At 36.1% G+C, this 25,166-nt stretch overlaps 1 long non-coding RNA gene across 1 annotated transcript; it reads left to right on the top strand.

Annotated features, from left to right (window-relative positions):
* Positions 1 to 15,960: 15,960 nt before the first annotated feature.
* LOC128092550 (uncharacterized) lies at positions 15,961 to 16,623 on the top strand. Its single transcript, XR_008211865.1, has 2 exons — positions 15,961 to 16,443; positions 16,504 to 16,623. It is a non-coding gene; the product is annotated as an uncharacterized LOC128092550 (long non-coding RNA).
* Positions 16,624 to 25,166: the final 8,543 nt, after the last annotated feature.

Genomic DNA, 25,166 nt, shown 5'->3' with positions numbered 1-25,166 from the left:
CGATGAAAAGCTTGGAAAGCTCCTATTGGAATCCAATGAACCCTGTTAAGAAAATTTTCGAAATCACGAAAAAATTAAGTCTACTTCTAGGCGATTTTAGGAGCACACAGGAAACAAATTGATTGTAGCCGGATGAATGTCCTATGTCACAAAAGTTTTTGCATAAACATTGGACAGTTATGCAAAAACGGACAGGGCAAAAGAAACCGAAAAGCTACGATATCTTACATGTTGTAGGAAACATCGGTAAACAAGCTACTACAAAACGAGTATAAGTCGAGCCACAAAATATATGCGCCAGCATTCTCGCGCCAGTATTCGAAGCTCAACTTGACAACTTGTCGACTTGTGGACGAAGCGTCAAAAATCGATGCAGTGTGATTTTTTAGCGATTTTTCGGATTAAAATTCATGCTGAATCGACATATTTACGAAGATGGAAATGACGTCCTGCCTTAAAGTAAAACCTATACCTTACTTTAGTAAGAAAGGCAAAAAGTAAATCGTTCTAAAAATTGATCGGGATTGCCGATCGATGTCGAATTTGATTCAGATGCTCAGTGAGGGTGCCCAGAATATGGTATTGTTGTGCCCTTCCACATACAAGACTTTGGTATGATTTCATGGTATTTTACCATCTATTACTGGGCAACCAAGGGCACATTTTGGTCGCTGTTATTTGCCCAAGTAATACCAAAATTTGGTATTCCCGTGTTATTTACCCCTGCTCGGGCAGAGCCCCAAGATTAGTTAAATTTGAGTAGTCGTTTGCCGGTCACATAATACCCTTTGTGTTTAGCATTTTCTATACAGCCGCCATCTTGGCCGCCATCTTGGTTTTAATAACATTGTCTGTTTGGAAGTCTGTAGTGGTCTTAATCGTGTTCAGAGCCCCAAGATTAGTTAAATTTGAGTAGCCGTTTGCCGGTCACATAATACCCTTTGTGTTTAGCATTTTCTATACAGCCGCCATCTTGGTTTGAATAACATTGTCTGTTTGGAAGTCTGTAGTGGTCTTAATCGTGTTCAGAGCCCCAAGATTAGTTAAATTTGAGTAGTCGTTTGCAGGTCACATAATACCCTTTGTGTTTAGCATTTTCTATACAGCCGCCATCTTGGCCACCATCTTGGTTTGAATAACATTGTCTGTTTGGAAGTCTGTAGTGGTCTTAATCGTGTTTAGAGCCCCAAGATTAGTTAAATTTGAGTAGTCGTTTGCAGGTCGCATAATACCCTTTGTGTTTAGGGTTTTCTATACAGCCGCCATCTTGGCCGCCATCTTGAATGTCTTGCGTCTCTTTGAAAATTTCGCCTATCAACCTTTAAATTCGGATTCAGCTGGATCGATTTAGTCTAATTCATACTTTGTTGATTTTGTTTTCTTTGTTTGACAAAAAATATCCCAAAATTACAATTTTATGCTTGCTTTCCTTAGTGCAGCAATTCCCCACGAAAACAGCATGGAAAAAAACAAAAGTGCTCGGATCGGGCTCAAAATTTTTCTGGGGGTTCCCTGGCCGAAATAATTAGACCCGTATTTTTTTGTTTGGCCATTAGGGTGACCTACGCCGTGTTAGGGTGGTCTGAAAAATGGCCATTTTCGTCGATTCATGACTCCTCGCCATTTTAACCGATTTCAATTGTCTTATACGCAAATGAAAGGTGATAAGTCGGCCTTTAAAAAAAAATAGTAAGAAGTTTCAAAAATCTAGCCTAACTTATGAAAAGGGAGTAGGGGAACTATACCCTTTCTCAGCCTATTTCTATTATCGGCTTATCAGCACTTTGATCATGAATTACAGCTTTCATAGAGTGTTTTTGACTGTTTCAAAGTTATAAATAGCTCAAACAAAAGTGAGCAAGCAACTCTCAATTGTTGTTACATCTGAAAATGTTGATTTCATAGCGGAAAACGGCAAAAAGATGAGAATTGGTCGAACGGCTTAGAGTGATTAAAATGGGCATATTTCCCCTATGAAACTTTAAAATGCCGTTTTGACGGTGTCTGGACCAAAGAGCCTATATCTGGAAATATTTTTATTGGATTCCCCGGACATTTTTACATAATTTACTAAAAAATGGAAGGAGTTCATTAACAGGATTCCGAGATATCATTTTTTGAAAATAAAATCCGTGTTTTTTGACGCGCCGCGCGCAAAAACCGGAGAATGACGAAATTGGCAAAAAAACAACTTTTTTCACTAAAACTGCGATAACATTAAAATTTCAGCGATGACCTATAGATGTTTGGGTACCAAAATTTTCGTAATTAAAAGACGCAACTTTTGGTACCCAGACATGTATAGGTCATCGCTAAAATTTTGAAGTTATCGCAGTTTTAGTGAAAAAAGTTGATTTTTTGCCAATTTCGTCATTCTCCGGTTTTTGCGCGCGGCGCGTCAAAAAACACGGATTTTATTTTCAAAAAATCATATCTCGGAATCCTGTAAATAAAATCCTCCCATTTTTTAGTATGTTATGTAAAAATGTCCGGGGAATCCAATAAAAATATTTCCAGACATAGGCTCTTTGGCGCAGACACCGTCAAAACGGCATTTTAAAGTTTCATACGCCCTTTTCATATGTTAGGCTAGATTTTTGAAACTTCTTACCATTTTTCCTTGAAAGACCGACTTATCACCTTTCATTTGCGTATAAGACAATTGAAATCGGTTAAAATGGCGAGGAGTTATGATTTTTCGAAAAAAGTGGTTTTTGCTAAAATCGACGAAAATGGCCATATTTCAGACCACCCTAACACGGCGTAGGTCACCCTAATGGCCAAACAAAAAAATACGGGTCTAATAATTTCGGCCAGGGAACCCCCAGAAAAATTTTGAGCCCGATCCGAGCACTTTTGTTTTTTTCCATGCAGTTTTCGTGGAGAATTGCTGAGTGGCAATACCGGATTAGGCCCTTTGGCCATGTCGGTTGGAGACCACTTCACTAAAATGCTTATAACTTTTTGGGGTTAACTCGGATCGTCTTGCACTCTTCTACAAAGTTGTTGGGCATTAAATTTCACATAAGAATCTCACGTTTGGCAAACTTTGAACACTCGCAACACCACCTACAGGGAGTATTACGAAACTGTGCCGTTTCTCCATACATTTTGACGATTTTTCCCATACAAACTTCATGCCCGAGTATCAATGGGTTAATGTTGACCGATTTCGCTCAAATTTTGCACAGAGGCTTAGAATACCCTAAGGATCAGTTTTCGGCTTGTGGAGCTGGGGGTCATTTTTTCTGGGCACCAGCATGAATTTTAATACGAAAAATCGCTAAAAAAAACACACTGCACCGATTTTCGACGCTCTATCGATTCACCTTGACAGAACTCGTCTATCTCGAACCCTCGAATTTTGAGAAAATAAATTCCGTGGAGGTCGAGTGATGTTCGTATGTGCTAAAATTTTGCTAAATTTTGTGTCGAGCCGTTCTCAGCTCCCATATATCCGATTTCGATTCTTCTGAATGCAGATGAAAGCTAGTGTGCTGAACCTGGGCGAGTTGCCGCGCAAATTTCGAAATATCCAGTATTCAAATGAAAATATGGTAAATTTTTTTCATTTTCATATCTTTTATTTATCTCAAAAATTGCATTTTTCGAGCTCTACAACCTCTCAAATTTTCATCCAGATTCATAATATGGTTCTGGAGCCGTTTGATTACCCGAGCATGGGTAAATAACAAGGGAAATGCGTAATAATACCTTTCTCTGGTATTAATACCAAATTTTGGTATTCTTGGACCCTTTAAAATTTGTCTTAAGAATTATGCAAGAGTAAAATGTGGTATCATACCAATTTAAGGTATTTTTTTGATATTGCAAAATTGCAGAATTTGTCAATGATCGAACACCACATTCTGGTATTCTTTTGGTATTACAGTATTTTATCAAATTCCTCTGCAACTATGGGAAAATTTTGACCAATTTTGACAAAATAATTGATTTTGCGCTATAATGATGTCTCAAAGCGAATGCTTTCATTCAAAACCGGAAATTTCAAACTTGATTTTAAACATTTTTGATATACCCCCTATAGAAATGACTTGAAATTGTGGAAAATTTTCTAAGTCAGGATGGCACATTTTGGTATTATTTTGGTATTGAGGTGTTTTATCAAATTCCTCTGAAACTATGGGAAAATGTTTACCAATTTTGCCAAATAATTAATTTTGCGCTAAAATGATGTCTCAAAGCGAATGCTTTCATTCAAAACCGGAAATTTCAAACTTGATTTTAAACATTTTTGATATACCCCCTACAGAAATGACTTGAAATTGTGGAAAATTTTCTAAGTCAGGATGGCACATTTTGGTATTATTTGAATATTGAAAGGTTTCATTAATTTTCTCTGAAACTATGGGAAATTTGATAAAAAAAATTTACGAGTTAATTAATTTTGCGCTTAAATGACTTGAAACCCAAAAATGTTAAAGATGATTTTAAAAATTAGTGTGATATACCCACTAATATTTATTTCAAAAACGTTGAAATATCTCTAAGTCGGGATAACCAAATACTTTTAAAAACGAGTCAATCGACAGATTAATGAATTTTGGTGAATTTCAATTCAGTTTCATTTTAATAATACTTATTTTTCAATCTTGTTATTTTTCAGAAGCTTCAAGAACTTCAAGCACAGGCCGTTCATCAATGACAAATGCATTCGGTGTGGTGAAGAATATCACTAATAACAACATGGAATCATCAGGTGAGTAGATTTGGCTGTTGCATATGAATAATTTCCGTTTTTTCACTAACTGCAAATGCTGCACTAAAAATGGTATGAAAATACCAAATTTTGGTATTGCTTGTTCAAATACCAGCGACCATAATGTGCTCTTAGTTGCCCAGTAATAGATGGTAAAATACCATGAAATCATACCAAAATCATGTATGTGAAAGACCACAGAAATACCAAAATATGATTTTCCAAGGGCGCGGGAATACCTAAAAATAAAACCATGGCAATACCAAGTTTTGGTATTCAAGCAATGTTCAAAAATCCAGAAGACCTCAACTTGGCATTGAAATGGTTTTATTTTGAGGTATTATTTTACCCTTGGAATAACATGGTTTGGTATTGTTGTGCCCTTCCACATACAAGACTTTGGTATGATTTTATGGTATTTTACCATCTATTACTGGGCAACCAAGGGCACATTTTGGTCGCTGTTATTTGCCCAAGTAATACCAAAATTTGGTATTCCCGTGTTATTTACCCCTGCTCGGGAAACCCCGGAAAATGGCAAATTACGGAATAATTTCTGAAAAAAAATCAAGGTTCATCATTTTCAAAATGTTGCTTATCCCTATACCATTTATGAACCGATCTAACCCGGAATAAGATAAATTGCAGGATTATTTCTGAACAATTTTTGACAAAGCAAACGGCAAAACGGCAAACGGTCCACAAGTGGTTTTGGAGATCATGGATGATCTTGATTTTGCAAATTATGAACTTTGACATCCAGATTGCCCTGTCAAAAATAATTCAGAAATAATCCCGTAAATATCCATATTCCGGGTATCACCGGAGTGCCGGGAACCGATCTCAAAAATACCAGATCAGTCCAAAAGTAATTTAGGGGATCATGGATGAGCTTGATTTTGAAAATAATGAACTTCCACATCCCTTTTGCCTAGAATTTTGTTTTAGAAATAATCCCGTAATTTGCCACATTCCGGGTTTCTCCGCAGTACCGGGAACCGGTCTCAAAGTGGCTAGATTGGTCCAAAAGTAGTTTTGAAGATCATGGATGATCTTGATTTTGCAAATTATGAACTTTGACAACCATATTGCCCTGTCAAAAATAATTCAGAAATAATCCTGTAATTTGCCATATTCCGGGTTTCACCGGAGTACCGGGAACCGGTACAGTGGACAGATCGGTCCAAAAGTGGTTTTGGGGATCATGGAAGAGTTTGATTTTGAAATTGATGAACTTTGACACCCATATTGCCCTGTCAAAAATAATTCAGAAATAATCCCGTAATTTGCCATTTTCCGGGTTTTACCGGAGTACCGGGAACTGGTCCCAAAGTGGCCAGATCGGTCCACAAGTGATTTTGGGGATCATGGATGAACTTGATTTTGAAAATGATGAACTTTGACACCCATATTGCCATAATAAAAATAGTTTTATTTCTGACCGTCCCTTGATCGGTTCCCCCGGGGTAGGGGACCTGCCCGCCCAATCCGGAACGTCCCCGGTGGTTCTAAATTCATGGCCAGCACTGTCTGTGGGTATAACAAAGATAGTAACATGAAAAATTGTACTTTTTCTTTGTAAGATTTCTGTTAACAAAAATGGGCAGGACCCAAAATTGGCCATTTTTGGCCCTGTTTGACCCAGTGACCCACCGGAATATCTCCGGCCACCGGAACATTTCCGGGTTCTGCGGGCCATTTTCGGAAAATAGACATTCGAGTCCAACCAATAAATAAGTATGCAAATTGGTTGAGTTTTCGCTGAGTTATGGCCATTTTAGTGATTCCAGTTTCACCCAGGCCTACACGGGTTATAAGTTAACATTTTTAAATTATGTTTTAAAATTCAAATACATACCAAGCGAAACAATGTTATTGGGCCAATGTAAAATTGATAACAAAGAGAAAACTAGTATCTTGCTATCGTCAGTGGAGGAGTAAGGAAAAAATCCAAATACCTACGTTTTTCTTATTTTATATTTTTTTTGTTTTTCATTTCATTTAAATATATTTTGAATAGTTGTACATACCATAACACTGGATGACATTGATAGCCGGGGTGACTCTGATAGGTTTATGATTTTATTTTAAAACTAAAAATACAAATTCAATACAAACGGAATGGTATGAAACCATGTTGACCTTGGCAGATAAGTGTTCAAAGTACCTTATGAAGCAGTTTTCGACTAAATTTGAAAAGTTTTAAAAGTTAGTTAACTATAATTAGATAAATAGCATTGATTGGTCAGTATAACTAAATAATAGCATCATTAGTGCAGTGCTTCTGGGGACGCGCAGTCCTGTTTTTCGTGTTATTTCGTCTCTTTTGTGTCGCTGTTTGTGTGCATGTGGTGATTGGTCATCTTCTTCTTCTTTTTTCATTTTAAGTTCGCGCTTTCGTTGGTCGATGTGTTTTTTTTTTGTTCTCTTTATATAGTTTTCGATAGAAACGATCCGAAATCTCTTTTTTTTAGACAAGCAAGTCGTATTGCTGGATTAAGCCCTTTCTATATCATCGATGATCGGTAGGCACGCCGACGAATATGTTTTAAGGCTTATGATATAAAATCATTGTAATAAATGAAGTTAAATAATAATAAACAAATTTAGTCCGATAGTTAAGTCCGAGCAACGCGTCGTGTCAGTTTTGTTATGCGCGTTCGTCGCCGTGTTTTATAAATGATATAGCCGTTTTTTCCTAGTTTTATTTCTACGATTTGAAAATATGTGTTTTGTAGGTGCGCTATACGCTTGCGAGGTATAAATTTAAAATTCAAAAAGACGTTTCCCGTAAAACGCGTGAAAAAAAACCCTCAGCATTATAGCCCGGAGAGCACGATAACCCGAGCAGGGGTAAATAACACGGGAATACCAAATTTTGGTATTACTTGGGCAAATAACAGGGACCAAAATGTGCCCTTGGTTGCCCAGTAATAGATGGTAAAATACCATGAAATCATACCAAAGTCTAGTATGTGGAAGGGCACAACAATACCAAACCATGTTATTCCAAGGGTAAAATAATACCTCAAAATAAAACCATTTCAATACCAAGTTGAGGTCTTCTGGATTTTTGAACATCGCTTGAATACCAAAACTTGGTATTGCCATGGTTTTATTTTTAGGTATTCCCGCGCCCTTGGAAAATCATATTTTGGTATTTTGGTACATGATTTTGGTATGATTTCATGGTATTTTACCATCTATTACTGGGCAACCAAGAGCACATTATGTTCGCTGGTATTTGAACAAGTAATACCAAAATTTGGTATTTTCATACCATTTTTAGTGCAGCAGTTGCAGTTAGTGAAAAAACGGAAATTATTCATATGCAACAGCCAAATCTACTCACCTGATGATTCCATGTTGTTATTAGTGATATTCTTCACCACACCGAATGCATTTGTCATTGATGAACGGCCTGTGCTTGAAGTTCTTGAAGCTTCTGAAAAATAACAAGATTGAAAAATAAGTATTATTAAAATGAAACTGAATTGAAATTCACCAAAATTCATTAATCTGTCGATTGACTCGTTTTTCAAAGTAATTGGTTAACCCGACTTAGAGATATTTCAACGTTTTTGAAAAAAATATTAGTGAGTATATCACACTAATTTTTAAAATCATCTTTAACATTTTTGGGTTTCAAGTCATTTTAGCGCAAAATTAATTTACTCGTAAATTTTTTTTAACAAATTTCCCATAGTTTCAGAGAAAATTGATGAAACCTTTCAATATTCAAATAATACCAAAATGTGCCATCCTGACTTAGAAAATTTTCCACAATTTCAAGTCATTTCTGTAGGGGGTATATCAAAAGTGTTTAAAATCAAGTTTGAAATTTCCGGTTTTGAATGAAAGCATTAGCTTTGAGACATCATTTTAGCACAAAATTAATTATTTTGTCAAAATTGGTCAAAATTTTCCCATAGTTTCAGAGGAATTTGATGAAACCTTTCAATGCCAAAAAGAAAATACCAAAATGTGGCATCCTGACTTAGAAAATTTTCCACAGTTTCAAGTTATTTCTTTAGGGGGTATATCAAAAATGTTTAAAATCAAGTTTGAAATTTCCGGTTTTGAATGAAAGCATTCGCTTTGAGACATGATTTTAGCGCAAAATTAATTATTTTGTCAAAATTGGTCAAAATTTTCCCATAGTTTCAGAGGAATTTGATAAAACACTTAAATACCAAAATAATACCAAAATGTGCCATCCTGACTTAGAAAATTTTCCACAATTTCAAATCATTTCTATAGAGGGTATATCAAAAATGTTTAAAATCAAGTTTGAAATTTCCGGTTTTGAATGAAAGCATTCGCTTTGAGACATGATTTTAGCGCAAAATCAATTATTTTGTCAAAACTGGTCAAAATTTTCCCATAGTTTCAGAGGAATTTGATAAAACACTTAAATACCAAAATAATACCAAAATGTGCCATCCTGACTTAGAAAATTTTCCACAATTTCAAGTCATTTCTATAGGGGGCATATCAAAAATGTTTAAAATCAAGTTTGAAATTTCCGGTTTTGAATGAAAGCATTCGCTTTGAGACATGATTTTAGCGCAAAATTAATTATTTTGTCAAAACTGGTCAAAATTTTCCCATAGTTTCAGAGGAATTTGATAAAACACTTAAATACCAAAATAATACCAAAATGTGCCATCCTGACTTAGAAAATTTTCCACAATTTCAAGTCATTTCTGTAGGGGGTATATCAAAAATGTTTAAAATCAAGTTTGAAATTTCCGGTTTTGAATGAAAGCATTCGCTTTGAGACATCATTTTAACGCAAAATTAATTATTTTGTCAAAATTGGTCAAAATTTTTCCATAGTTTCAGAGGAATTTGATAAAACACTTTAATACCAAAATAATACCAAAATGTGCCATCCTGACTTAGAAAATTTTCCACAATTTCAAGTCATTTCTTTAGGGGGTATATCAAAAAGGTTTAAAATCAAGTTTGAAATTTCCGGTTTTGAATGAAAGCATTCGCTTTGAGACATCATTATAGCGCAAAATTAATTATTTTGTCAAAATTGGTCAACATTTTCCCATAGTTGCAGAGGAATTTGATAAAATACTGTAATACCAAAAGAATACCAAAATGTGGTGTTCGATCATTGACAAATTCTGCAATGTTGCAATATCAAAACAATACCTTAAATTGGTATGATACCACATTTTGCTCTTGCATAATCCTTAAGACAAATTTTAAAGGGTCCAGGAATACCAAAATTTGGTATTGATACCAGAGAAAGGTATTATTACGCATTTCCCTTGTTATTTACCCATGCTCGGGAACGAGTATTTCTCCTACGCGATTGTCAAGCCCTTCTTGTAGCTCCGTAACTCATCAGTAATCGGTCGTTATTCTTATAACTATTTAAAACTTGAAATCGTCTATGATCCACTCGAACTAAACACTTTACGAGGAGTTTAATATCTTACATGTTAAATACATTCTTTGTGGTTTTATCTTTCCACAGCTGGCTGTCTAAGATAATCCATCTAATCGTAAACAAATCACAAATAAACGGGAATAGTCTCAACAGCACCATCCGATTGCTTGCCTTGGGAATAATACATTTATTTTTTTTTTTAATTTTTGAAAATATTTTTTTCGAAAAGATCGGAAAATTTCACGAATGTTTCATGTTTTAACATTGTGAATCGGACCTATAGTTGCTGAGATATCGACATTAGAAAATGGTGGGTTATTTGGATGAGACTTAGAAAACATCAACTTTCCTGTTTTTTAACCTTTGCATGGCAATATCTCAGCAACTATGGGTCGTATCAACAAAGTTCAATAAAGCAAAATATAGAGAATTTTCTCAGCTTTTCAAAAATATTTTTTTCAAAGATGGGCAAACATGGGCACTAATTTCAAAAAATGAAAAACTGCGACTATTTTCAAAAAAGTTACCTAAAATTGGTTATAACTTGAAAACGGTGCACTTTATCCAAAATTCACTAAAGTACTTTTTGATTGCAAATTCGATTTTACATCGAAAAATTAAGTTGAAAAATTTTTGCGACTTATATTTCGATTTAAAAAAAAAACTGTATTGATTCAAAAAATCATAACTCGGTCAAAGATTTTTTGCCCATTCTGGAAATTTCTGAAAAGTTGGCATTTTATGTCCTCTAAAACATATCAAAAAATAAAAAAAATAAAAATATTGTGTTTTTGCAAATCAAGTTTTAGTGACAAAAAGTTAAATAAAAAATCACCAAATTTTTTTTTACCGTGTATCATTTTTTTTCAGTGTAGTCCATATCCATACCTACAACTTTGTCCAAGACACCAAATCGATCAAAAAATTCCTTCAAAAGATACAGATTTTTCAATTTTCACATATCATTTTTGTATGGACAGCTGCCAAATTTGTATGGAAAATTATATGGACAAACTAATGATGCAAAATGGCTTCTTTGGTCATACCAAAGGCACCAAAAAAGTTTCAGCCGGAATTAAAATTAAAGAAAAAAGACCGATTTCGTAGAGAACTGCTCAGTAGTTTTCCGGCACACGCCCCCCGCGTGTGGATGTGGATATCGTATAGAACCCACCCTTGGTAGCAGCCTGTGCTAACTAACATTCCCGTCCCATTCCCTCGAGATCTACAAACTGACATGGCGGGCGCTGTTGGTGGCCAACGACTGTGACCTATCTGCAACAGTTCTAGTTTTGATGATCTTGATGTTTTATCTTTTCATCGCATTCATGCATGCTGTTGATAAGAGAAACATCACCAGTATGATCGGTTGTGCTGATAGGCTATTACGGTCCTGTTCAGCAACGGAGAAGGACAACCATGGGTGGTCTCTCATGCTCATGCTCATGCTATAATTAGGTAAATAGCATTATGTTATCACTTTGAAAATGTCATGTTTTTCTCAATGAAAATGAGTTCGAATTGGAAAACAGACTGCATTATCAGATTTTTTGAACAATTTTACTCTTAAAATAGTTCAAATTGTTATTGAAACAGTATTCAAAAATGTATTCAAATTTATTAGAATTTTCAGTACCACAAGTTTTATAGTAAATTTGTATTTTTATTTATTCTTCTCTATATTACGAATTTTTCAAATTAGACATTCGAAGTAACCGTACCAAAAGCGAATTTGACGTAATCACTATCAAATTAACCCCGGTTTTTGCCTTCCTCACCTCACTGAGGAAAGGCTATAAAATCACTGGAAAAATGAACTTCTTAATTCGACCTCGACCACTAACCCATGGCATGAACCCAGCGTAAGAGCCAAGGTGCTTTACTCGGTACGAGCCGAGGTACGTGCCGTGGTATTGTACCACCAGCGCGTACCACGACACGTACCTCGGCTCGTACCGAGTGAAGCACCTTGGCTAATACGCTGGGTTCATGCCATGGGTGAGTGCCAGACTAAAAACCGACGGGGCGAGCTGAGAGTGCGTAGTGCGCTGGTACGATGAACCAAAATACCATCAGCTCGTGTAAGTCGGGTACGGGTGAAAACCGAACAAAGCAGGCGCAAAGCAAAACCGAGGTACAAGTGAACCGCTTGTACCGCACGGTACAGGGAAGCTTGATGTTGAGGAATGTCCGGAAGATCATAAAAAGGGTGGTTTTTGTAAGAAACCCCGTCATGTTATACATTTTTGGAAAGGTATTCAACAGACCTTTTCAACGAGCACATTGAAGATATGATAACCATATCAAAAGTTATTAGCACTTATGTGTTATTAATACACAATTTGGAGGCCGGATCTCAGATATTTCGATAGAAATTGTGTCCGGGTCCGTCATGCGACCCGTCGTTAGTTAGATAATTGAAAGACCTTTCAAATAAGCCTAAAACATCAAAGATCTGATAACCATATCAAAAGTTATTAGCACTTAAGTGTTATTTATACAAATTTTGGAGGCCGGATCTCAGATATTTCGATAGAAATGGTGTCCGGATCCATCATGCGACCCATCGTGAGCCTAAAACATCGAAGAGAACCCTATCCAAAGTTATCAGCACTTATACACTTTCTGGAGGGCGGAGTACAGATATTTCGATAAAAGCAATATCCGGTAAAAAGGCCTTACCAATGATACTAATAGATTGAAAATCTGCTAACTTTATCATTTGTAGGTTGAACAGTTTTATTTTATCAAAACCAAAATTATGTTATTATGAGGAAGGCATCAACCACCCTGGATTAAGTAACGTTTTTCAAATAACAATTTATAAAAACGCTTTATGGGTTTGTGTGTGGAATATTTGAAGATCGAAGAATAGTTTCGTCAGGAAGTGGGGTTTCGGTTCAATCAATGCAGTCAATGATGGCAGCAGAAACGGACGAGGGGGGGGGGGGGGTGGTAGTAGTGAAGATGCATAAGACGAGAGAGCAAACGAGACGGACTGACTGGTTGGTCACTGAAGCGGGCTGCGTCACGTCGTGCACATTCACGACAGCAACGAGATCGACGTGTTTCGGGTTCATCTTCATCTTTCTGCATTTCGTTTATATTTGTTTTCCTCTGATGTTTGAGAGAACGAGATGAACATATCAGCTCTCACGACCAAGCTGTCAAGACCAGTGGACACAGCTCAATTGAATCGGGTGTAGTACAGACTTTTTTTTTATTGTTATTGCAGATTCACATTGTTGTCCTTACACACTTTTGTTTACAGGAACTTAAGTTGTCCTCGGATGAAGCGTTATTTTATTACGTAACTGGAGGTGCTAATATTTTCGCGTATAGAAAGGTGTTGAACTATCGGTCTCTAACACACATGTATTGTACTAACCTGTTCTAAAATTCTACCAACTTCCCCGTGATTGCTCTGATTCAGCAAAGTTAGTTTGACTTGCGATGCGTTTTCGTTCGGTTTATTGGTTTTTATAATTTGCATTTTGATAGCTTACCGATTAGTCCGAAAAAAAATAACAATTTCTATTGTTCGCTAAAACTTCTGTATATCTTGGTAAACATTTTAATGTATTCATAGGGTCCCGTATTTCCACAGCCGGCTGTCTAATACTGGATCCTAAACAAATATTCGCGTCGGGATAAAATGTTAAACATTCACCAACTAATTGACCACGGTCTCAACAGCAGCATCTTATTGACTGCCTTGAGAATAAATTTTCAATCTGATTAAAATACTAAGTTTACCACCTTGATTAAACGGGAATTGTCTCAACAGCAGCATCCGATTGCTTGCCTTAAGAATAATATCACAAACGTTAATTCACTTATCAATTAGCCGAAGTTGACACTTTGGATGTTATGTCCAATAAGATAATTGATGCATTTCGACAAAAATCATTGCAGTCTTCAGCTGCATTGATCCGCTCTTTATATAGTTTATAAGTTAGTTTTAAGGTATCCCTTTTTCCTTTTGTACATGTAGGACCTCCTACATTTGAAATCACTGAATAGCGAAAGCTACAATATTTCATGAATAAATGAAAGTTGCTAGTATTTAAAATTGAGGTGAAAAGTCATCGTTTGTGATTGGACACTCAATAATATTTTAACTGAATGAATGTACATGGAAAAGAAATTTGAATAAATATAAATTTAAAAAAAAAATGTTTTGTTAGAAAAAATGCAACGTTTTCAACTCTGTGTGCTGTATTGAATCCCACGTTTAATTATAATTAAAGCAAAACAATGTCTTGGATAAATTTGGATTTGCAAACACACAGTCGATCCTGCTAACGTCAGCGAAGGTTTGCATTTAGAATGAGTAGGATAGCTTGCCTGTTTTTAAATCCACATTGGTTCATTCAAAATGTTTTGCTTGAATTTCGCTTTTTACGCTATACAAAAGACCTTTTCAAATGTCCGGCAGAAGATCGACGATGCGACAAATTCTCGCTTACTTTTCAAAAGGTTCTATATCAGTTGCAAAGTAACCGCCGACCTTACAAGTCGCATTCTCATCGCCAGTCCGCAGTTTGTGTGCGCGTCACCGCTCTTATTAAAATGTGAACCGTAGACAAAAACAGTGTGGTTCTGGATTTTTGTCAACTCCAAAACCAACCAAGCCCAAAGCTTGTAAAAAAAATTCTCGCAGACCTTCAGGTAAACCGAGAAAACTTGCGAGCATTGCAATAATGCAATAGAAGAAGAATAGCCGTGCTGCAGTTCGCCGACTCAGCAATGGCCTCGTCCATCATCGACAAACCTCTGGTATATCAGGGTTGCAAAATCCCGATTTACCTGGACAACAACGCTACGGAAGTTCGTGTGCTTGACCTACCTCTAGGCATAAGCAATGATGACGTAGTCAAAGTGATGAGTAAATACGGCGAAGTTTTGACCATCACCAACGACCGCTGGATTAACTTCTTCCCAGGGATCCCAAATGAAGTTCGGACCCTGCGGATGTTGCTGAAACAGCCAACGCCGAAATCAATCACTATAAACAATGCTGCTGCAGCAGTGACGATTATAGGCAAAAAATCGCTTTGCAAACTCAAAGCAAAGAAAAAAAAATGTGCGGAATCGAGTAAAAAGGTGAACCAAAAAAGCAGTACACAACCGATTGAACCCGAGCCAAGCAGCAGCAGCAGTAAAAGCAACAACAGTAAACTAGAACAAAATGCAATGGAGACAAGGGAAATTGACGAAGAAGACAACGATGGATTTGAGACCGTGCTTTCTAAGCACACCCGCCGCCGAAAGCGCTTCCAAGCATATTTGGACGCGGAAGACGAACTAACAAAAAAACGTAGAGAGATGGCTGCAGAAGAAACAGATGAAGAAGATGAAGATGTCATAAAAGCAAAATATTATAAGAAAAAGTGTTGTGAGATAACTTCTAAATCCCTGGAAGAAGAGGACGAAGATAAACTCGAAGAACTTGACTTGATCCGCTAAATATTTGAAACATAGACAGAAATCGTTAGAAAAAAGGCATGGTAATAATTATTGAAGTAATTTTAAACTCTGTAATCTTTCCTCTTTCACTATCCACCTTGAAGAGATGAATGCACAATGTTGTAAAGTCTCTATAATAATAATAAAAAAAAGGTTCTATGTACATAGGAAACCCATGGGGCATTGGTTGTTTTGAAAAAGTTATCAAGAATTAATCAAACACTGCCTAACGCGGCATAAACAAACAAACTAACACCCCTGATTGCCAAAAGTAATTTTTCAGGCGTAAACTTGCAGCACAGGAGGGAAAATATCTCCAAACTCGAAGAATTGAAATCTAAAAATCAAGCATCTCTCGTTACTGACGTTTACAAACTCACATTAACCCAATTTTATTGTTTTGCTTGAAAAAACCATCCGTCAGATGATTTGCTCCCGTTAGATCCCGAGTTTTGTTTGATTCGGATCAACACGGATGAACTAGAAGCTAAATTAGCTCTCGCACAAGTACCGCGGTGGGTTGACGCGGGTGCCAAATTAGCCTTGCAACGCAATTAGGTCACTGCGGTGGAGATGCCCCAAAAACCATTTCTGGTATTCTAGGAGCATTGCTCTGCATGTAAAACGGGTTTACGGTTGGTTTTCACGGTTTATGTTTTCATTGTTTCAGAAATACTTCACGGATCTGTTTGCTCTAGCTGCAGAGGATGAAACATCTTCCACTGTTGGGCGAAGAAGCACAAGTAGTCGTGGGCGGAAACCACCTGCAACTAAAAAAGAACTGTCTGCATCGAACAACAGTAAAAAAAGCGTTGAAAACACCCTTGCCAGCGACGACTCAACTGATGTTAGTAAATTTTTTTTCGCTGATTGTATCAAATAGATAATCATATTTTTCGTTTTTTAGGAGGACTGGTCGAAGCAAAAAACGGGTAAAAGACGCAAGAAAGCAATCAGTGACTCTGAATAATGTGAAAAAGTTTGGCTGCAACGATATTGAATAAAATTAATGCTTCGTAATAAATGATATAGTTATTTTATATTTTTGTATGAAAGATGTTATTTTGCTTCCGGGCTGAGTGTAATTAGTAATTAGTAATTAGTTTTTTCTCGAGTATAAATACCCGTCTTTGCCAAGTTTTATGAAAATTTGATTTGGAGCTTCCAAACGGCTTTAAACAAATTTGCATATCCCATTTCCCATAATGCTATTTCCCAGAAATCTTCACGATGGCCTATTTTTCAGAATGAATTATTGCCTTCAAATAATTGTTGCTATGCTGTTTTTTTTTTTTTCAAAGTAGCGGTTAATTTTTTTTAAGAGAGCGGCCGTGGCTGACTGGTTGCGGTATTCGCTTTGTAAGTGAATGGTTCTGGGTTCGATTCCCATCTGCTCCCAACGAGAAAGTTAAGAACACATAAACACATGCTAACCACTAGGCCATGACGACTTGGTGAGCGTGGACTGGAATTAGGAATACTGTTACAGAGAGCGAGTTGTGGCGCTATAACCACGGCAAATAGTGTCCAGGGCATTCGTGGAAATACAATGTCCCATCCCAGAGGGTCCCGGAGTACCAAACCTTCTTAGCATGGTGTTCCCAACGAATACAACCAAATGTCGGGTCGTATGATGGTGTGTCCCACGCTTCTTCCTCCCCTGTCGATTCAGAATTGTGTTGTTGTTCGAACACTCAGTGCTCAAACTCAACCCAATTACGAGTCATCTCTGCGATACGGCTTTACGCAGTAGGCCTGGCCGCTTTAGCGCTTGTGATGTTTCAATGCATTCTAATGCAATGGCGCACTACAAATGTTAATAAATGACAAGAAGAGTGCTAGGCGTCATCTAACCGGCCCACCTGAGCCTCCCGATCTTCGCCTGGGTGGCGATGGTCGGTTCTTCAAGAAATGCGTGCAGAACATGGTTCATGCGTCTTTACCACACTTCGTCAGACACCTGCACTCCACCGTGCTGCCGTTCTACGCATAACTGTCCCATGTCATTTTTGGACGATTTTGACTTTTTGACATTTTTAAGTTAAGTTTGTCGTATACTTTAAGAAAAACACATAAAATCTAGTACTTTGTTTGGAAACTCATCAAAAACAACACCAAGTCTGTTTGTCCCATCGTTACACTTCTACGCATAATTGTCCCACCAAGTATTTTCTCTCATAGAATCATTAGTTTAACGAAGCATTATGCCTTGTTTACCTATTGTATAGCAAGAGGATCATAAATAAGAGTGATAAATTACTAATTCGGGCGATTAGGGACACATAGGACGGATAGGAACCCACGGGACAATTATGCGTAGAAACACAGAAATCGCTCGAAAAATTTCAATAGCGTTTTTCTCAGTTGCACTTTTTTGAACATGGGACAATTATGCGTAGAACGGCAGCGTACACAGAAAAAAAAAATCGGTAAATTTACATCATTTATGATGTACCAAAAGTGCACGTCATTAATGATGCTAATTTAAATAAGATTAATTTTAAATTTACATGGCATCCATCGTAAACGAGCCGAACCAAAAGGGACTTCAAAACTTGTAAATTTGCGATGAAATCGACGTAAATGTACCGAAGATGTAAATTTTTTTACCCCGTTGAATCTAGAATCTGATGTAATTTTCAAAAGCATTACGATTTGTACTGGCACTGATTGAAAGAAATGCTTATTGTTTAGTTTTAAATTGATTCGATTTCAAACCAAAACAAAAGCATCCAATTCCTAGTGATAAAAACGTACAGCTTATGAAAAATAAATCAAAATCTAAATCCAACGGGGGTATAGGGGAACTGTATCAATTTCCATCGAGAACCTAATGTTGGCATACCAGTACTTTGACATTCGGTTACAGCTTCTCAAAGGTTTTTAAAGCTCTTCTTCAATCGATATCAAGTCATACTGTAAGTTTACACAGAAAAAAAAAATCCGGTAAATTTACATCATTTATGATGTACCAAAAGTGCACGTCATTAATGATGCTTATTTACATCAACATCAACTGAAATTTACATGCCTTGCAACGTAAACATGCCGAAGAAATTCGACCTCGAAAAGTTTAAATTTCCGATGAAAATGATGTAAATTCACCGAAGCTGAAATTTTTGTTTACTCCGTTGAATTTTGAATCCGAAAAAAGGCCAAACATTCAATATTACGCCCTTTTAAAATGTTAGTCTTGATTTGAAAATTTTGAAAGTATTGTTTTCGAAAAGATCGGAAAATTTCACAAATGTTTCATATTTTAACATTGAAAATCGGACCATTAGTTGCTGAGATATCGACATTGAAAAATGGTGGGTTGTTTGGGTGAGACTTAGAAAACATCAATTTTCCTGTTTTTAAACCTTTGCATTGCAATATCTCAGCAGCTAAAGGTCGTATCAACAAAGTCCGAAGAAACAAAATATAGAGAATTTTCTCAGCTTTTCAAAAATATTTTTTTCAAAAGTGGGCAAACATGTGCACTAATTTAAAAAAATGAAAAACTGCAACTATTTTGAAAAAAGTTACATAAAAATGGCTATAACTTGAAAACGATGCACTTTATCAAAATTTCACTAAAGTACTTTTTGATTGCAAATTCAATTTTACATCAAAAAATGAAGTTGAAAAATTTTTGCGACCAAAATTTAGATTTTTTGAAAAAATCAGTATTGTTTAAAAAATTCATAACTCGGTCAAAGATTTTTTGCCCATTCTGGAAATTTCTGAAAAGTTGGCATTTTATGTCCTTTAAAACATATAAAAAAAATTAAAAATAGTGTTTTTTTTGTAAATCAAGTTTTAGTGATAAAAAGTTAAATAAAAAAATCGCCAATTTTTTTTTATCATATATTATTTTTTCCCAGTGTAGTCCGTATCCATACCTACAACTCTGCCGAAGACACCAAATCGATCAAAAAATTCCTTCAAAAGATACAGATTTTTGAATTTTCACATATAATGTTTGTATGGACAGCTGCCAAATTTGTATGGAAAATTATATGGACAAACTAATGATGCAAAATGGCTTCTTTGGGCATACCGAAGGCACCAAAAAAGTTTCAGTCGAATTAAAAAATACAAAAAAAAATCGAATGACCGAAATCCTAGAGAACTGCTCTCCTGATCAAGTGCAACTTTTCGCCGTGGAACAACGACACACCTTGCGCTGGACGGAGCCAGCTGTGAACCGGAAGCTGCTTAGGGATCCAGTTTGTCTCAGAAATGGCGAAATCTTGTGAGGCCACACTCATGTTATGCCTATAAAAATAAACAAAATTAATCTCTTGGCATAAGAGGCAAGGCACAGCAACAACCCAACTCCATGACGGCATGGGAAACGAGAGTATGTGTGGCCAAGCCAGCCAACATCTCCGATCGATTATTCTGGAAGACGTACTGGTAGAAGCGGCAAAACGGACTCGCACGGCAAACTCTGAAGCACCTTCTTTCACATGGACCCTTCTTTCGATGGAACCGCATTTCGTCGGTCACGATGACCTGAATCACCTGCCACAGTTGCTCGAACAGCACTCGCTGATTATTGCTGAAAAAAAGCCGAACCGGAACCGGACGTCGTGCCGGGCGACGATTCTCTAATTCCGACGGGATCGTTTCGAACTCGGATTGTGATGTTTACCGTGCTGCAACAGCAAACACTTTCACTTTTCTTTTGGAACCCGAACCACTTCTGGATTTCGGCGCGAGTCGTTCCGGGTGGAGGTGGTGCTCCCAAAAAATGGTATGTTTTGAATTTGGATAAATCAGTAACAACATTTCAAAAGGGCGAAACCTACGATCCTGCCATTTCGGGAAAATCAACATTCAAAATTTTGCAATTCCGATCAATTCCTATTTCCACAAAAAAGCATGAAAACCATCAATTTTGTCAAAACGTAATAGAAAATAGCAATAATTTCATCATAGAGAGCAATTTGAAATTAATGAGGGTGTTTTTGCTATTAAAAATTGAGAAAAACAAACTACGCCTTTTTCAAGAGCGTGCTTCCATTTTCGCCCCACCGTATTCGCCACCCACTCAACCAAAACAACGATTTAGCCCGTCAGGTTACGCCGCAAAGCAAAAGTAAACAACAGATTCGCCCTTTTGTTTTTTGTTCATTTTTCGGGTTTTTAAAGAAAAAAGTGGTGAAACAACTATTTTATCATTGTGAAACGTTACAGTCAGTGAAAATACAGTGATATTTGCAACCTCATAAAAAATTGGTCTAGAAAGCCTTCAGAAGGAGTCCGATTCAGGCCAAGAATCGTTGAGCCAGGATACACCGTAAGTAGCAAGTTGGTTTGACGATGTGGTCTATATTCAAGTGACATTCCTTGGGGTGTCCCCGCCGGAAGTGGGAGACATGGCACCTAACGACTAGGCCACCCCGCGACACCATCCTGCCTTCTCTATCTTTGCATAGCTTCAATGGTTACGGAGGCGATGATTTTGTACGGCATTCCTCCTAAACGTCCCTACACTAACTTTTTGTCCTGCAACTGCTAGACCCAGAATCCCCGGATGTTCCAAGAACCGGTAAATTATGGACCTTCATATCTAGATTCTGAATCCAGACCAGATCCGATACTACAATAATTGAAATTAAAAAGTTATGTATTTAGGATCATACAAATCTGTGTTTGTTGTGGAATTGTGGTCAGAGACATCAGAAACATACATTTTGATCCATTTTGAGGATTGTCAGGTTAAAATTCACTAAATTATACCGAAAATTTGGTGTTTCTAAATATACGTCGGAACTTGCAGAAAACACTACATTCGCCCCTCGTGATTGGATGAAAACACAAAGGCGGAAACTCAATTTGGTTTGTTTTGATTGATGTTGTTGATTAGCCCTTTTGTTTTTTGCTTGTAAAACTACGTATTTTCGGAATTATGTGATGATGGAGGGTGTTTTAGGATCAGTTTTGTTCGCTTTATATGATTCTGACAAAAACTCAGTTTGTTTACATCTGAGGGTTTCGCCCTATTGAAAAGTTGTTACTGAAATGACGTTTGTCACCCTACGACTGAGTTTTGCAGAGGCATGCCAAACAGGTGAAATACTGAACTAGATAAGTAAACAGGGTTTTAGTCCCGCCTTAAAGTTACAGACAACATTCAATGTAAATGTATTAGATAAGGTAAGGAGATTTTCAGAAAAGTGTAAAACCCTATTTTTTTAAAGGTCCTATAATCAAACATAATAGCTTATAGGACCTTTTCGAAAAAATAACTCTATATATGATCAAAGGGACAAATTGTTTCGCATTTTTTTACTATGTAAGTTTGTTTAACATGAAAAACTGAATAGAAAACGCTTTCAGTTGGACTTTTTTGAAAACAGAGCAAGTTTTTTGTTTTAAAGCGTTTTTTATCGAGTTTGGCTCTTAAACAACCTTACAATAAAAAACCTTTTACCCGGAAAATTGCCACATTTTCTGAAAATCTTCATAAAAATTCCTCTTTTCGTACCAAATAAATTTTGAACCGCAATCTTTAACTTTTGCTCACCACGATTGATATTTAAAAAGTCATAAAAAACATTTTTTCAAAACTGATCCTTAAATTTATTTTCTTTTTAGGGGAAGGTGGGGCAAGATGACCATATGGGGCAAGAGGAACAATCGCTCGTACGGCCGTAATTTTTACACTTTTGATTATTTACAGTTTGAGGAATTGTTGCTAGCAATGCAATTAGCTGATTCTACTACCACATAACCGCCAAAACGACGTAAACGCCACGGGCATAAGATTGAATGAAGTTTTTGTCAAAACCTTAGTTTTCTTATAATTTTTGGAAAGTACAAAATAAGGCTTAGGGTTCCTTTTAAGGCTCATTTATCAAAATGCTATTTTTCCTAGATCAGTAGTGTCCCTATCAATGACTTGCACCTATTATAAAGAATGATTTAACTTATGGTTATTTCTGTTGAGAGCTTTTAAAAAATCTTGTTCAGGTGAGGCAAGTGTATCTACCATATGGATTTTTAGAAAAATCAATTTTTGGATTTTTGGAAAAAAAAATACGAATTGCTGTAACAACATATTTTATTTGGAAATAAATACATAAAAGTACTTAAAAACTGATAAACAGTTGATAAAAAAAATTGTTCATACAAAATATAGTGATTTTATGAAAATTTTGTAATTATCATCATCTAAGTAATTATTTTTTTCGTAAAAACGATCAAATTTATAATATACATTAGCTTGAGAAAACGTGCTTTTTAAATAGATGGCGTAAAATTACTAAGCTCTTATACTTGTATTTTAACATTTTTTTTGTATTTTGCTAAATTGTTATTGCTAAAACTAAAAAAACAGGTGCCAGAAGTTATATCAGAATAACAGTCCATACTTGATTATCCGATGGCTATGGAGGAACCGTGTTTTGCAGATTTCGAGCCAACAGGTAAATAACTATTTAAAAATTCCACAATGTCAAAAGGTACGCGGCAAATCAAGGCCAGGTATGTATTTGCTGGCAACAATATCTACGGCTCATTCTGAAATACCGCGCGTCGTGTACCTTTCGCGAGAAACGGACAATATTAATTTCTTATTATGCACCCAATTTTTCGTTGCCTCCATCATAAATCTCCTTGGTACGCTGAAACACTGGCATTTTCAGTCACAGGGGTTCTCACCCGACAGTTGAACTTATTGTCTGTCTGTCAAACATGTTGAGAAAATTTAGCTGAAAATAAGTTTTTGCTTTTTGAAAAAAGGTACTACCAGTTTTGCAAAAGTTTAACATCAACCTCCTTCAACGCAGTTCTGCAAACAAATTTAGCGAAAATTTGCTCGAAATTGCTGACCAAACCGTTATACCATAGACTAATTAAAGACTAAACACTCTGAAATTTTTTTTCAAAAAAATGTGACTCATTTGCTGTGAACCGCGTGAACCACGTTCAACCGCATCGGCTCGCCCTCCGTATACCCGAGCAGGGGTAAATAACACGGGAATACCAAATTTTGGTATTACTTAGGCAAATAACCGCGACCAAAATGTGCTCTTGGTTGCCCAGTAATAGATGGTAAAATACCATGAAATCATACCAAAATCTTGTATGTGGAAGGGCACAACAATACCAAACCATGTTATTCCAAAGGTAAAATAATACCACAAAATAAAATCATTTCAATACCAACTTGAGATCTTCTGGATTTTTGAACATTGCTTGAATACCAAAACTTGGTATTGCCATGGTTTTAATTTTAGGTATTCCCGCGCCCTTGGAAAGTCATATTTTTGTATTCCTGTGATCTTCCACATACAAGATTTTGATATGATTTCACTGGGCAACCAAGAGCACATTTTGGTCGCTGGTATTTGCACAAGTAATACCAAAATTTGGTATTTTCATACCATTTTTAGTGCAGCAGTTGCAGTTAGTGAAAAAACGGAAATGATCCATATGCAACAGCCAAATCTACTCACCTGATGATTCCATGTTGTTCTTAGTGATATTCTTCACCACACCGAATGCATTTGTCATTGATGAACGGCCTGTGCTTGAAGTTCTTGAAGCTTCTGAAAATAAAAAGATTGAAAAAAAAGTATTATTAAAATGAAACTGGATTGAAATTCACCAAAATTCAATAATTTGTCGATTAAGTCGTTTTTCAAAGTATTTGGTTATCCCAACTTAGAGAAATTTCAACGTTTTAAAAAAAATCTTAGTGGGTATATAAAAAAAATGAAAATCAGCTTTAACATTTTTGGGTTTCAAGTCATTTTAGCGCAAAATTAATTATCTAATTAAAATTCATAAAAAAATCCCATAGTTTCAGAGGAATTTGATGAAACCTTTCAATGCCAAAAAGAAAATACCAAAATGTGGCATCCTGACTTAGAAAATTTTCCACAGTTTCAAGTTATTTCTTTAGGGGGTATATCAAAAATGTTTGAAATCAAGTTTGAAATTTCCGGTTTTCAATGAAAGCATTCGCTTTGAGACATCATTTTAGCGCAAAATTAATTATTTTGTCGAAATTGGTCAAAATTTTCCCATAGTTTCAGAGGAATTTGATAAAACACTTTAATACCAAAATAATACCAAAATGTGCTATCATGACTTAGAAAATTTTCCACAATTTCAAGTCATTTCTGTAGGGGGTATATCAAAAATGTTTAAAATCAAGTTTGAAATTTCCGGTTTTCAATTAAAGCATTTGCTTTGATACATCATTTTATCGCAAAATTAATTATTTTGTCAAAATTGGTCAAAATTTTCCCATAGTTTCAGACGAATTTGATGAAACACTTTAATACCAAAATAATACCAAAATGTGCCATCATGACTTAGAAAATTTTCCACAATTTCAAGTAATTTCTTTAGGGGGTATATCAAAAATGCTTAAAATCAAGTTTGTAATTTCCGGTTTTCAATGAAGGCATTTGCTTTGATACATCATTTTAGCGCAAAATTATTTATTTTGTCAAAATTAGTCAAAATTTTCCAATAGTTTCAGAGGAATTTGATAAAATACTGTAATACCAAAAGAATACCAAAATGTGGTGTTCGACCATTGACAAATGCTGCAATTTTGCAATATCA

The sequence above is a fragment of the Culex pipiens genome, chromosome 1 (assembly GCF_016801865.2).
Source record: "Culex pipiens pallens isolate TS chromosome 1, TS_CPP_V2, whole genome shotgun sequence".
NCBI classification, from domain to species: Eukaryota; Metazoa; Arthropoda; class Insecta; order Diptera; family Culicidae; genus Culex; species Culex pipiens.
The sequence above is the reverse complement of the archived record's forward strand: the minus strand, read 5'-3'. Positions and strand labels throughout refer to the sequence as shown.